The sequence below is a fragment of the Hylobates moloch genome, unplaced genomic scaffold, assembly GCF_009828535.3.
Source record: "Hylobates moloch isolate HMO894 unplaced genomic scaffold, HMol_V3 SCAFFOLD_4, whole genome shotgun sequence".
In the NCBI taxonomy this organism is placed as follows: Eukaryota; Metazoa; Chordata; class Mammalia; order Primates; family Hylobatidae; genus Hylobates; species Hylobates moloch.
In genome coordinates, this window is record NW_026652279.1 from 80,132,869 (window position 1) to 80,145,263 (window position 12,395).

Below are 12,395 nucleotides of genomic sequence, written 5' to 3' on the forward strand. Positions count from 1 at the left end.
TAAGATTACCAGCATGTGCCACCACGCCAGACTAACTTTTGTATTTTTAGTGGAAACAAGGTTTTGCCATGTTGACCAGGCTGGTCTCAAATTCCTGGCCGGAAGTGATCCACCCACTTCGGCCTCCCAAAGTGCTGGGATTACAGGCATGAGCCACTGTGCCCAGCCACAAGTATAAATAAAATCTTTAACAACATACTGAATGATTATTAAACATAAAGCATACCAAGTTCTAGGATACTCTCTGACACAAGAATTTGTATGGACAACAAATCAGGACAAATCATACCCCGTTATATATATTACATTTGGACTTTAGGGTAGGGTGGAGGAGTAAATGGTTTAATTTATATTAAAAAAGAAAAAAAGGAAAAGCAGAAATATTACTAACTTAGTTTGAGTTTGTCTAATGCTGAAGTTCATGTTTTTTGGCTTTACTGAGCTTCCATCATCTCCAAGAATCTTTCCTTTATAACTCCAAGCTCGGGACTGTGAGAACTAAATGAGATAATATATGTCAAATATAGTAAGCATACACAGGTATTAGCTACCATTGTTTCTGTCATTGTGCCACCCTCACATAACACCAAAAGCAGAGACAGGTTATAATCTGGTCAACACAGTCAGTATATTCCAACGAATTATGTAGTCTGCCTGAATCCTTAGACTGACTGTACAAATTGGATGAATGCACATCTCCTAAGCACTGTCAGAAGTATAAACCCAATGTGAGGCACAGGGCAGGAGAGAATCAGAATTAAAGAGAACTAATTCTCCTGCGAAAAATGGCTGCAGAAGTCACTATAGTATCACTGTCACTACACTGAACTCTTTGTTGTGGAATTTCTTTTTAATATGCTGATTGACAAAAAGTGGCCAGGTATGACGCTTATGTTTCATAAATGGTGCAGGATTACTCTTAATGTGAAGATTATTCTGGGTAACCAAGGGTTAACATGTTATGTCATTGGCCTGAACACTAGAACAAACAGCATTCGTTATATTCTGTCATGGAGACAAGGAGTGACTCTTAAATTCTGAAGGAGTATAAGAGAATAAAAATAGAAACAGAAGTTTCCAGAGTTCTGCCAATTCTTGCCTTGATAGAACTGTAGCCACACGTATCCGTCCAGAAGATCTTACATCTGGTTTTGCCCATTGCTTCATTCCTCTTTTTCTTAAAAGCTATGTTACTAATTTACTCAATGCTAAATTAGCTTCAGATTGCTTCTTTCTATCCACAAAAGAAAGACTACATCAATATGAACACTGGACTATTAATTAATGGGGAAAAGCCAAGTGTTAAACTCTGTTTAGGCATTAGCATGTGTGTTTTAGGGAGACTTGGATCAACACATCAGAAAGCAATACAGAACAGGGAAGTTCAGTGAGTTTGACAAGAGAATGCACGGACAAGAAAAAATTAAAAGTTGTGTTCCAGCATTGTTCCTATGATTACTGCCAAACTATCACAGATTTCAGCAGTTTATGAAAACAGTATTTTGTGTTTTCAAATATGCTCTTAAATTTTTCACAGGATGTATCAGATGGGATGCATTCTTGTCATTTTTGGAGAATGTGGGGATAACAGGCATGCCAAAGACCAAGAACAGCATGTGGGAGTAACACTTTACGTGCTATTTTTATGCCACTTCCTTTTTTTATTTTTTATTTTTTCAGAGTATAAAGTGTTGTGAAACATTAACAGGGGCAATGCAATGTTAAAAGGTTCTGAACTATATCTATCTCTTTTATTGCTGAGATGCTCTCTTACATTTTAACATATGCCATTATTGTTAATGCCAGGCCATCATCATTACTATAAATTAAACAGCAGATCAATCACCACATAATAGCAAAGCAAACAGCATACACAAAAATGATGAAGTGCTGGCAGGTGATCTGTACGTAAAAGCTAGATTAAAATTTTAGGTTTGGTTAGATGCTGGTAGTCAATTAATTCTGGCTTGCTAGGAACTCTTCATAGAATATTAGTTTGTGGATTGTCGCTCCAGCTTACAAAACTTTACACAGCAAACTGTGCTCTGTGTCTTAAAATATAATTCCCTTCACAATTTGGCCTAAACTTTATTAATAAACTCTGTGGTAGCATTTGGTTAATTCCTCAACTCAACAGGGACTTATAGTAACGTACTGTGTGCCTCACCATCACTGCATCATGGGCGCAGCAGAAAGGAAAATCCTTCAAGCAATTTTGGGAGGGAAGAGGAAGTGACGGGGGTAGAGGGGCGTGGGGGAAGTGGGGAAGGAAAAGGGGGTGAGTAAACAGGAACATTTCTAATGTTCTTTGTTTTGTTTTGTTTTTTGAGATAGGGTCCCACTCTGTCACCCGGACTGGAAGGCAGTGGTGTGATCTCCATTCACTGCAACCTCTGCCTCTGTCTCCGTCTCCCGGCTTCAAGCAATTCTCATGCCTCAGCCTCCCAAGTAGCTGGAATTACAGGTGCACATCACCATGCTCGGCTATTTTTTGTATTTTTGGTAGAGAAGGGGTTTCGCCATTGTTGTCCAGGCTAGTCTCAAACTCCTGACCTCAGGTGATCGGCCCACCTCGGCCTCCCAAAGTGCTGGGATTACAGGCATGAGCCACCACACCTGGCCATTAAATCTTCCATGTTTTTTGTTTTTTGTTTTTTGTTTTTTGTTTTGAGATGGAGTCTCCCTCTGTCGCCCAGGCTGGACTGCAGTGGCGCGATCTCGGCTCACTGCAGGCTCCGCCCCCCGGGTTCACGCCATTCTCCTGCCTCAGCCTCCCGAGTAGCTGGGACTACAGGTGCCCGCCACCACGCCCAGCTAATTTTTTGTATTTTTAGTAGAGACGGGGTTTCACCGTGTTAGCCAGGATGGTCTCGATCTCCTGACCTCGTGATCCGCCCGCCTCGGCCTCCCAAAGTGCTGGGATTACAGGCGTGAGCCACCACACCTGGCCATTAAATCTTCCATGTTTTTTTAATACAAATAGTTAAGGGTCAACATAGTTTTTGAAATTTCAGTGCTCCATACGTGTCTAATATCCAGGAACATGAGATCTGTACCACTTCTATCTTCAGCTGGGCTTGGCTGGAGGAGTCATAACTTCTTTGCCTACTGTCATTGGGCATTTGCTTCCTATTTTCTTTTCTTTTCTTAGCCTTTGATAGTTGGGGTCCATAGATGCACTTTACTCATCCCTTCTCCAATAATGGGTCCAGTTTTCAAGGGCATGGTCTTAAATTATAAAATGGAGTTACAGCATATCCAAGGGGATAGGAAAATGAAGAAAATCTCACCCTACAACTTATGATTTATCTAGTTCTTTCTCTTTCTCCAGCACACTACTCCGAGAAGATACAGACCTGCCAGTTTCTCTGATGCTAGAAATGACATACACTGTGAATGAAATAAATTTGAAGGCATTCCCGAGGAAAAGGTGTTTTTTCTTCCCAATATTGAATCCAGAACATTGGTTAGAAGTATTCTCATAGAACTGCTGCTATACGGTACTTGTACTAGTTACATAAGGTATATTCAGCTACATTGTGAGTTAAATAGGCTTTGAAGGGTTAACCAAGAAACCAAATTTTATAGAACATTTCTATGATAAATTCTATCCCGAGTTCTAAATTGTCTATGACTTACCTATGAACTTTTATAATATCACTCAATTGTAAATTGAGAACTGCCTGCACACTCTTCATTTATTAATATTATATGAAGTGTATCTCCTTGTATCGGTTAACACAAAAGGGCAAATGTTGGTTCTTGGAAAACAAAATGAGTAAACTGTTATTAAAGCAGAATTCATATTGAAGAGGAATTCAAATAGAAAGCAATAAAGAAGAAAAACAACAAATGAAAGGTATGTCTACAGCTCCACCAGGGAGATTTTGGAGGAATTAGCTTGTGTTGTGTTAGTTCTTATCCCTGAAGAAGTGCTGCTAAGCTATTTGAAGCTGCTTTCTCAGAGGGATTATCTCCTTCAATCTGTTTTAATCACAACTAAATGCTTTCAACTGGTATATACTGAGCTCGAATTAGAGAATCACAATTCCCCTAGATCTTTGTGATTTGTTTGAAAAAAAGAAACACATTCACATACAAAGACACATTCTAGAAATTAAATTGTGATCTGTCATTGTCCAAGTTTATCAAAAAACATAAAAGATTATACTTTTAAACAACACAAAACAAGATCAATGGATATACAAAATATTATAAATGGAAATGATCTGGCGTTGTCAGGTGATTTTCAGAAAGAAGCAAATGCATTTAGAAATGGCTACATTTGAAGAAGATCACTATGTTTAAAAATAAGTGATTTGATCAACAGAATGGTAAACTGAGCTACAATTCATAAATTTGATAAGTATTTCTTGCTTATTTTGTGAGAGCTTCTGAGCTTCTAACAGTCTTTATTACTGAGATTATTAATCACAAAATTCCCCACATTTACTCACGACTCCTCAAATTTTCAAAGTGTCTTCAAATACTGTGTTAAAGTAAGTATTGTAATGAGAAAATTAGTCTTTGACCAACTCCATTTACAACTAGAATCATTCCACTGGATACGTGGTTACTCCAGAAAAGCTATGAGGATGATAAAAGTTCAATTTTCATTCAGTGAGTATTTATCAGATCATACAAGGCGCTAATTGCTATTTTCCCTCAATAAAATGAACAAATGTTTTCTAAAATTCAAACTAAAGAAAAAAATCAATGGCAGCTCAAGGAGAGAATCCTATTAATCTAGGATCTTCAATTCCATGGGAAAAACCATGTAATTCAAGGTGAAAGCATGGATCTTGGAACCAGATTGTTTGCATTTGCGTCCCAGCTTTTCCATCTTCCAGGAGTATAATCTGTACTGTCAAATGAGGATCAAAATAATACTATTTATCCACTGAAACTGTTGTCAGAATTAGATGAGCATGTAGTTTAATGAGTACAACCAGTATGTGCCTAATAGATAGTTACAGTTCATATTTATGTGAATCAAATTTTAAACAAAAGATTATTTAACAATACACCAGGTGAGTTTTCTTTCTCAATTATCTCCAACCCCCAACTCCAAGAATTTGATGGCTATTTTATAACACTGATAGATTCACATTTTGCCCAAGATGCAGAGCTATCAAATAATTTTATGCTGACATCAGTTGCCTCCTGACAGCTCTAAGATATGAAATAACAAGCAGTCAATGTCAGTGCTACTAAATCAAGCCCAGGGCCCCCATGGCACCAGACAGTAGCAGCTTGTTACTGCTAAGGAAATGTCAGTCCAGTCAAAGTGTGGCAGAGTTGTCAAATCCCCAGTTGCGTCTGCTCTGGTATAACTAACGTTCTATAAGGTAACATTCATAAAGATGTTGTTATGTTGCCCAGAACCCTGAAGCAGAACAGCTAAGGTGGCTCTCGGAGTTCAAGAAGTTGTTTGACTTCTTCAGTCACTGAGATTTCTCCCTCTAGTAAACAGGTTCATTTTCTTTCCTCTGCAGGCACAACATTCAGGATCAGAGAGTATATTTTTTTTCCCTGAAAATGTTGTACGTATTTGGATAGAGCCAGACGTCATTATGTGTGTGATATCTGACTTTTGGTTTGCATCCACAAGCAATACGTATGAATCATTTCTTATTTCTAAAATATTCCTGTTTTTAAAATTACCTATGGCTGCCCCCTTACATCACAACTATGCTTTAATTTCCTTCCACTTGGCACTTACTCTGACATCCTGTTATTATCCATTCCTACCTACAGCACCGTCACCATGGAGAGAGTATGGCTTACTTCTAAGATGCCACATTGGCTGAATCTGAGGTTCTCGTTACAGTTTTTCTATTTCCGTTTAATTTTAAGAATTACTTACAGGAAACACACGCTAGTTTAAAAATTCATTTTTGCTATCCATGTAAAGTATGGTAGTTTTTTTTCTGAGATGGAGTCTTGCTCTGTCACCAGGCTGGAGTGCAGTGGCGCAATCTCGGCTCCCTGCAAGCTCCACCTCCCGGGTTCACGCCATTCTCCTGCCTCAGCCTCCCCAGCAGCTGGGACTACAGGCGCCCGCCACCACGTCTGGCTATTTTTTTTTTTTTTTTTTTGTATTTTTAGTAGAGACAGGGTTTCACTGTGTTAGCCAGGATGGTCTCGATCTCCTGACCTCGTGATCAACCTGCCTCGGCCTCCCAAAGTGCTGGGATTACAGGCGTGAGCCACCACGCCCGGCCTATAAAGTATGGTAGTATTTTGACTTGTGTTTCTACTTTCCCTACAACAGAACAACAGGTCTACTTTTATACTCAATGCCACAAAAAATAATGGAATATGTTGGCGGGTCACAGTCCTATTTTGCCAGTGAGTAGCATTACTCACAGATGCAGTTTTTCATCACAGTTGGCAAAGACCTTTAGTAGCGCTTAAGGGCTTCATTCTCACAGTGCTGCACAGTCATCAGTCAGAGTTCCGTCTTTTGAGTCCATGTTAGGAACACACATTCATCAACATACTGCAGTATCTGCATCTGATCTTTTGCTGACACTTATAGCCAGTCCCCTGTGACTTTTATCATGGAGACTGTGTTGAGATTAGAATTGGGTTATAGTCTGTGATCATTAATCTAAAGTCTCACTGTGGACTGTCCCAAGCAGCAAATTGGGAGAGCCTCTCACCCTCTGCATATACCAGTGTTAAGAGAAATACTTACATCTGTGTTATAAATCAATCTGAATATACACTAACAGAAACAAACATATGGGTTAAATTTTCTTGAAATTACACATGGTTATAAAAATTGACCTAAAAAAAGTACTTGGAAAAACATGTTTGGAATTTGGTTGAACAAAAATATTGTTAAATATCTCAAGCTGTTTGGCAAATCTCAAAAATGCCAAGTGATTTCCAAGCCTACTGAAATACCCTTTGTCTTATGCGTGAGCCTTTCAAAGCTTGAAGATTATGTGTTTGTGTATGGTGTGTTTGTGTGGATGTGTTTGTATGTGATGAAGCAATGGGCTTTGTATTCATTTTCAGGAGTTTCATCTTTAAAAGACAAGAATAACATTGCCCAATTATCTAAGAAATTTGTTATCAGTATTGCAAACACTTATCAAATATTGGTTTAGCTCTATACACAGGGTCCAAAGGCATGCACTTGGTGTGATTAAATGATGACACAGTCATCTGACATGCATTTTCTCAAATAGCCCATGTTCTACAGAAAAGCTATTTTTCTTGGTTAATTTTGGAAGAAAGAACGGGTCAAAATGCAAATGTGTTATTCTGTTGGCATGGAGGAGCTTCTTAGATTACAAACTTGATCTCATCTTATACCTGATATCAGGGTCTTGAGATAACTGTCATAAGATACAATTAAGTCTCAACTCAGGAGAGCAAGTATGAAAAGTCAACAGCAGGTGAGTATTGCCAAAGGAGGGTTAATGTGCTTGGGGCATGAAGGTCATAGTCCTGGGCAGTTGGAAATCCTTGAGTATGTAAAGGTGGGAGTGAACATGGGTGATAGCCAGTGTGGGACATGGAGGGAGTGAGATAAAACACTATTTGATACAAGTAATTACATACACTTATTTTAATAACTGTAATATATATAATATATAACATGTAATATATGTTGTTTATGTTATATATAATGTTACATATATTATATAACATATTATATAACATATAATATATAATATATTATATATTATTAATATATGTTATATATAACATATATATTAGACCTATGTTCTTGTTTCATAATAAAGATCTTAGAAACTAAAATATTCAAGGATGAAAAGGATAAAACACTATTTGATACAAGTAATTACATACATTTTTTATAACTGTAATATATATAATATATAACATATAATATATTATATATATTATTAACCTAATATATAACTATATATATCGTATATATTAAACCTATGTTCTTGTTTCATAATAAAGATCTTAGAAACTAAAATATTCAAGGATGAAAATGTCTATAAAATATAGTCCATCCAACCAAGTGTGGATGTTATCTAAACAACTGTCAATTTCTCTCCTGACATCCCATTTCCTTACTTACAGATTGCCTAGGTCTTGGTCATCAATTTGCTACATTTCTTCTGAGCTTGTATCATGTTCCTTTAAATTGTGAAATTTTGCCACCAAAAAATGTCTTAAGCATTATGTTAGACAAACACCACTCTCAATTAGGACTGACAACTTGAAATTGACTTCAGAATGCAACTAGAACTTTTGATTATGCTTAATTCTCTCATCACAAGACCTCTGTTGAAGCAAATTTTCTCAGTGATACTTCAAATTTGAGCACGTCTTCATTATAGATTTTTTTCCAGTCATACAATACAGTGTCAAACATAATTCCTTTCAAGGAACACTATGTTTGGTCAGAAGTCAAAGAAGCACAAAAACATCATTTCATTCGGTTATTCTAGAGTATCTTGTGTTTTGTGACTGAATCTATTATTTATAAGATTATTCATAGTCATGTGTGGAGCCTGGGGAACCAAACCTCATATTCTCTCATTTGATTATTTATTATGCTATAAAACAGTGCCTGCTTAGGGCTTGCTCTAGCAAAGTGATTAACAAGTCTCCCTCAGCTCTCTCCATTTAAGCTTTCCATACTTGAAGCCCTGTTATCTCCTGATTGCTCAGAACCACTTCCCATGGTGCTATGTGCATGGAAAATACCCGTGCACTGTGCCCAAACTCTTGATCATTTACACCTGTCTTCTGTAGTTAACTGTCCTTTCGTCCATCTCAAACAAAGGGCCACTTTGTCCTTGCTGTGCTCCCTTAGTTTGTTATACATATTTCTATCAGCACTCATCTCTTTGCTCAGTTTGTTCACTTGCCGCTTGCCTGTCTTAGTTGTCCTTGTATTTCCTGCACATTGTCTAAATTATAGCGCATTCTTGGCATTGCTTAAATCCTTTCTTAGTGGTTACATGAATGTGAACGAATAAGTTCAAGTTAAAACTGTAACACTCAACTAATCTCTAGTGCCCTTTAAATTCTAATGCTTAAATTTTAACTATCTAGTGATTCTATCACCTCTCTCTAAAATTTTTCCAGTATAAAACTTTTCCTTCTTCTTTCTTTCTTTTTTTGAGACAGGGTCTCTCTCTCTCTCTGTCACCCAGGCTGGAGAGTGCAGGGACATAATCACAGCTCACTGCAGCTTCAAACTCCTGGGCTCCAGTGATCTTCCTATCTCAGCTGCCCAGGCAGCTGGAACCACAGGTGTGTGCCACCATGCTTGGCTAATTTCTTAATTTTTTTCTGGAGATGGGGTCTTTCTATGTTGCCCAGGCGGATCTTGAACTCCTGGGCTAAGTAATCCTCTCACCTTGACCTCTTAAAGTGCTGGGTTTACAGGTATGAGCCACTGTGCCTAGCCTAAAATATTTCTAATATACAGAGAAGTACAGCAATATGCCCACCACCCAAATTTATGTGATACTTTTTAAATTCCTTCACATGCCTTTGATAAATTATGAAAAAAATCTAGAACCCCTTTATTAACTATCTTGTTAGTCAACTAGAATCCTTTCATCTGGAATTGTGTGTTGTATGTGTGGGATTACTGAAGAACAAAATGAACAGTAAAGCACCTTGCCTACTTTGCATACCTAAGATTATGAATTTGATAACTGAAAAGATTTCTAAACTTTTTAGGAAACTCGATTTCAGTTGCAAGCCACATTCATTAAAATGTGTGATATATAAATTATACATATCAGATAATGTTTTAAAAAGAGATAACAAAAAGAAGTATTTTTTAAAAATCGCTTGTAGTCTACAAGTGAAGTACCAGTTTTTGCCACTAGAGGGAAGCTACCTTCAAACACAACACAAGTTTTTTTTCTTTTTTCTTTTTCTTTTTTTGCCTGTAGTTCAACAAGTCCTCTCCCTTGTCTGGTCAGATATTTGGCCAACATACAAATCAGTACCCTTCATCAACAATAAATGTAATGACAATGTTTAATTAAATAAGAGCCCTTCTTTTTTTTTTAAGAGCTAGAAAGAGAAACAAAGAACCATATAACTGGCAACTGCAATTTGCGTCCCTCTAGAGGCAAAAGGAAATCTATAATTTGCCTTGAGAAAGTGGGAAAAGATCAAGAGGCAAAGACAGAAGCAGCGCCAAAGTGCAATCTTATTCCTTTACCATCTGTCACAATCACTGTCATTCCCCAAAGGCCATGTTTAAAAATGAGACAAGAGAGGGCTCCTAAGAACTTGAAAATGGTCAGAGCTCTGAATCACACTGAAATATTAAAACTCAACAATAACAGCCAGCAATTGCTAGAAATATTCCAGTATAAGGCTATGGTGGGGAGAGGAGTTTTAAAACACGAGGGTAAGAGAAAGAAAATGATCCTCACATAAGCCTTTAGAAATCTATTTCATGAATGGTGGCTGAATGTCTTGAAGTTTATTTACTTGGTGTAATGAATTAAAATACGCAGCTGCAATTTCAAGAATTATTATACTGCCATGATTTGAACAGGTGAATTCATATTCCATGTGATAAATTTCAAATTGTTCAGCTATTGTATACCAACAAAAATCAATCAGGCATACAAATGCAGCCGTAAGTCATGGATTGACCACGTTGTTATCTTTTTGGGTTTTTAGACTCTCCACCACTTGGGGGCAGACTGATCAGCAACAGAAAAGGAGGATCAATAGCATAAGCAACTTTCGCAACATAGTTTCTAAGTGCATTTTCAAATATGAAAGGGTGAATGGAAGCCACCCAACATCCATTAAAATCCGTTTCATATATACCTGGAGAATGCAGACATTATGACATAGCCAGAGCGTCATTTGAATAATTTCATATGGAAGTTTTACATGAAAAAAGGCATGTTCTATATTGCCGTTCGCCACCACCGTCCACTCCAAGCATTATTGATAATGGAAAAAGATACAAAAGAGTCTTCTCTGTTATTTTCCTTTCCTCTTCAGAGGCTTCAGTTAAAGCCGTCTTACTCATAGCACACTCAATTGTAGTATAAACTTTCCAGCCAATGGATCTCAAAAGGACAAATTCTAACAACCAGACAAAGGCCTAGACTACTTAGATATTCAATGTTATTCTGTCAATCAGCATAAGCAATTGGGTTATCAGTTTGCAGAAACTTTAAAAAGGCCCAAAGACAAATTCTAATCTTACTTAACAGGAGATTTCTGTATGTATGCCTCATCAGTGACTGAAGTCACTATAATAAAAATCCTTATTTCTGGGCAAGGGAGACATTAAACAATACAGGATATAAAAGAATGGTTAATTCTTTATCCAAAGTTAGAATAATGTATGCATAAAATGAACCAGAGTTCTGTGACTTTATCTTTTACTTTCGTTAGATTCAAAGAATGAACTTCCGAACACCTGGCACATAAGCAATTAAACTCATAATGGACTTGGCCATTGCCCATATTGTCAATATGGTAAGAGCAGATTAAAATGAAAAATAGAAACATAATTACTTTCCAGGTATTGTCATATTGGGTAAGGAGCACAGACTAATCAAAATCATTGACTTGGTCATGTCTCTAGAAGACAGATCTGCCAGATTTAAATGGAGAAATATAGACTTTGATAGAAGATGGATTAGAACCATTGTCATCTAAGAAAAGAGTCTCAAATGCACTAAAGCAATCCTCATGACCTGAAGCACAATAATTTCATAAATAATATTACCTTGACATTGATTTATATAAAATGTCAACCATTTTTAACTTCTCAATCATAGTATGTAGTAAAGATCATTGGTTGGTTCATGGTAGCACTTACAACTTACAGGGCAATTACTATATCCTAGGCATTGTATTTAGGCATTTCACTTTACATGTATTATCAAATTTAGTAGTTGACCTTGTAAAGCCCTTATTTTATAGATGAGAACATCGAGGTTTAAGTAATTTGTGCTAAGTAGTTTGCGCAAGTGGTGGAGTCCTAGTTTGAACCAACTTCAGTTTTACTTTAAAATGTGTGATTTTAATTTATATAGTCTCTTGCTAATTATAATTCTGGTTTGATAATATTCCAGAACAGACATAATGGCAAATATAAATAACAGAAATACTTGTATTCATAACGTTATCCGTAATGGTAAAACCGGCCCCTGCAGCAGATGTTTCTAATGCATTATCTATATTCTTTTATTTTTTATTAATAGAACTGGAGAATTGGAAGAATACACAAGGTGACCAGTCATAAAACTACATCACTGGCTGGGCGTGGTGGCTCACGCCTGTAATCCCAGTACTTTGGGAGGCTGAGGTGGGCGGATCACCTGAGGTCAGCAGTTCAAGACCAGTTGGGCCAACATGGCGAAACCCCATCTCTACTACTAAAAATACAAAAATAGCGGGTG

The 12,395-nt window shown here is 37.1% G+C and overlaps 1 protein-coding gene across 6 annotated transcripts in view; it reads right to left on the bottom strand.

The window, feature by feature from the left end:
* Window positions 1-12,395, bottom strand: part of ROBO2 (roundabout guidance receptor 2) — a 635,780-nt gene that overhangs the window by 335,898 nt on the left and 287,487 nt on the right. The gene's annotated exons all lie outside the window — the stretch shown is intronic.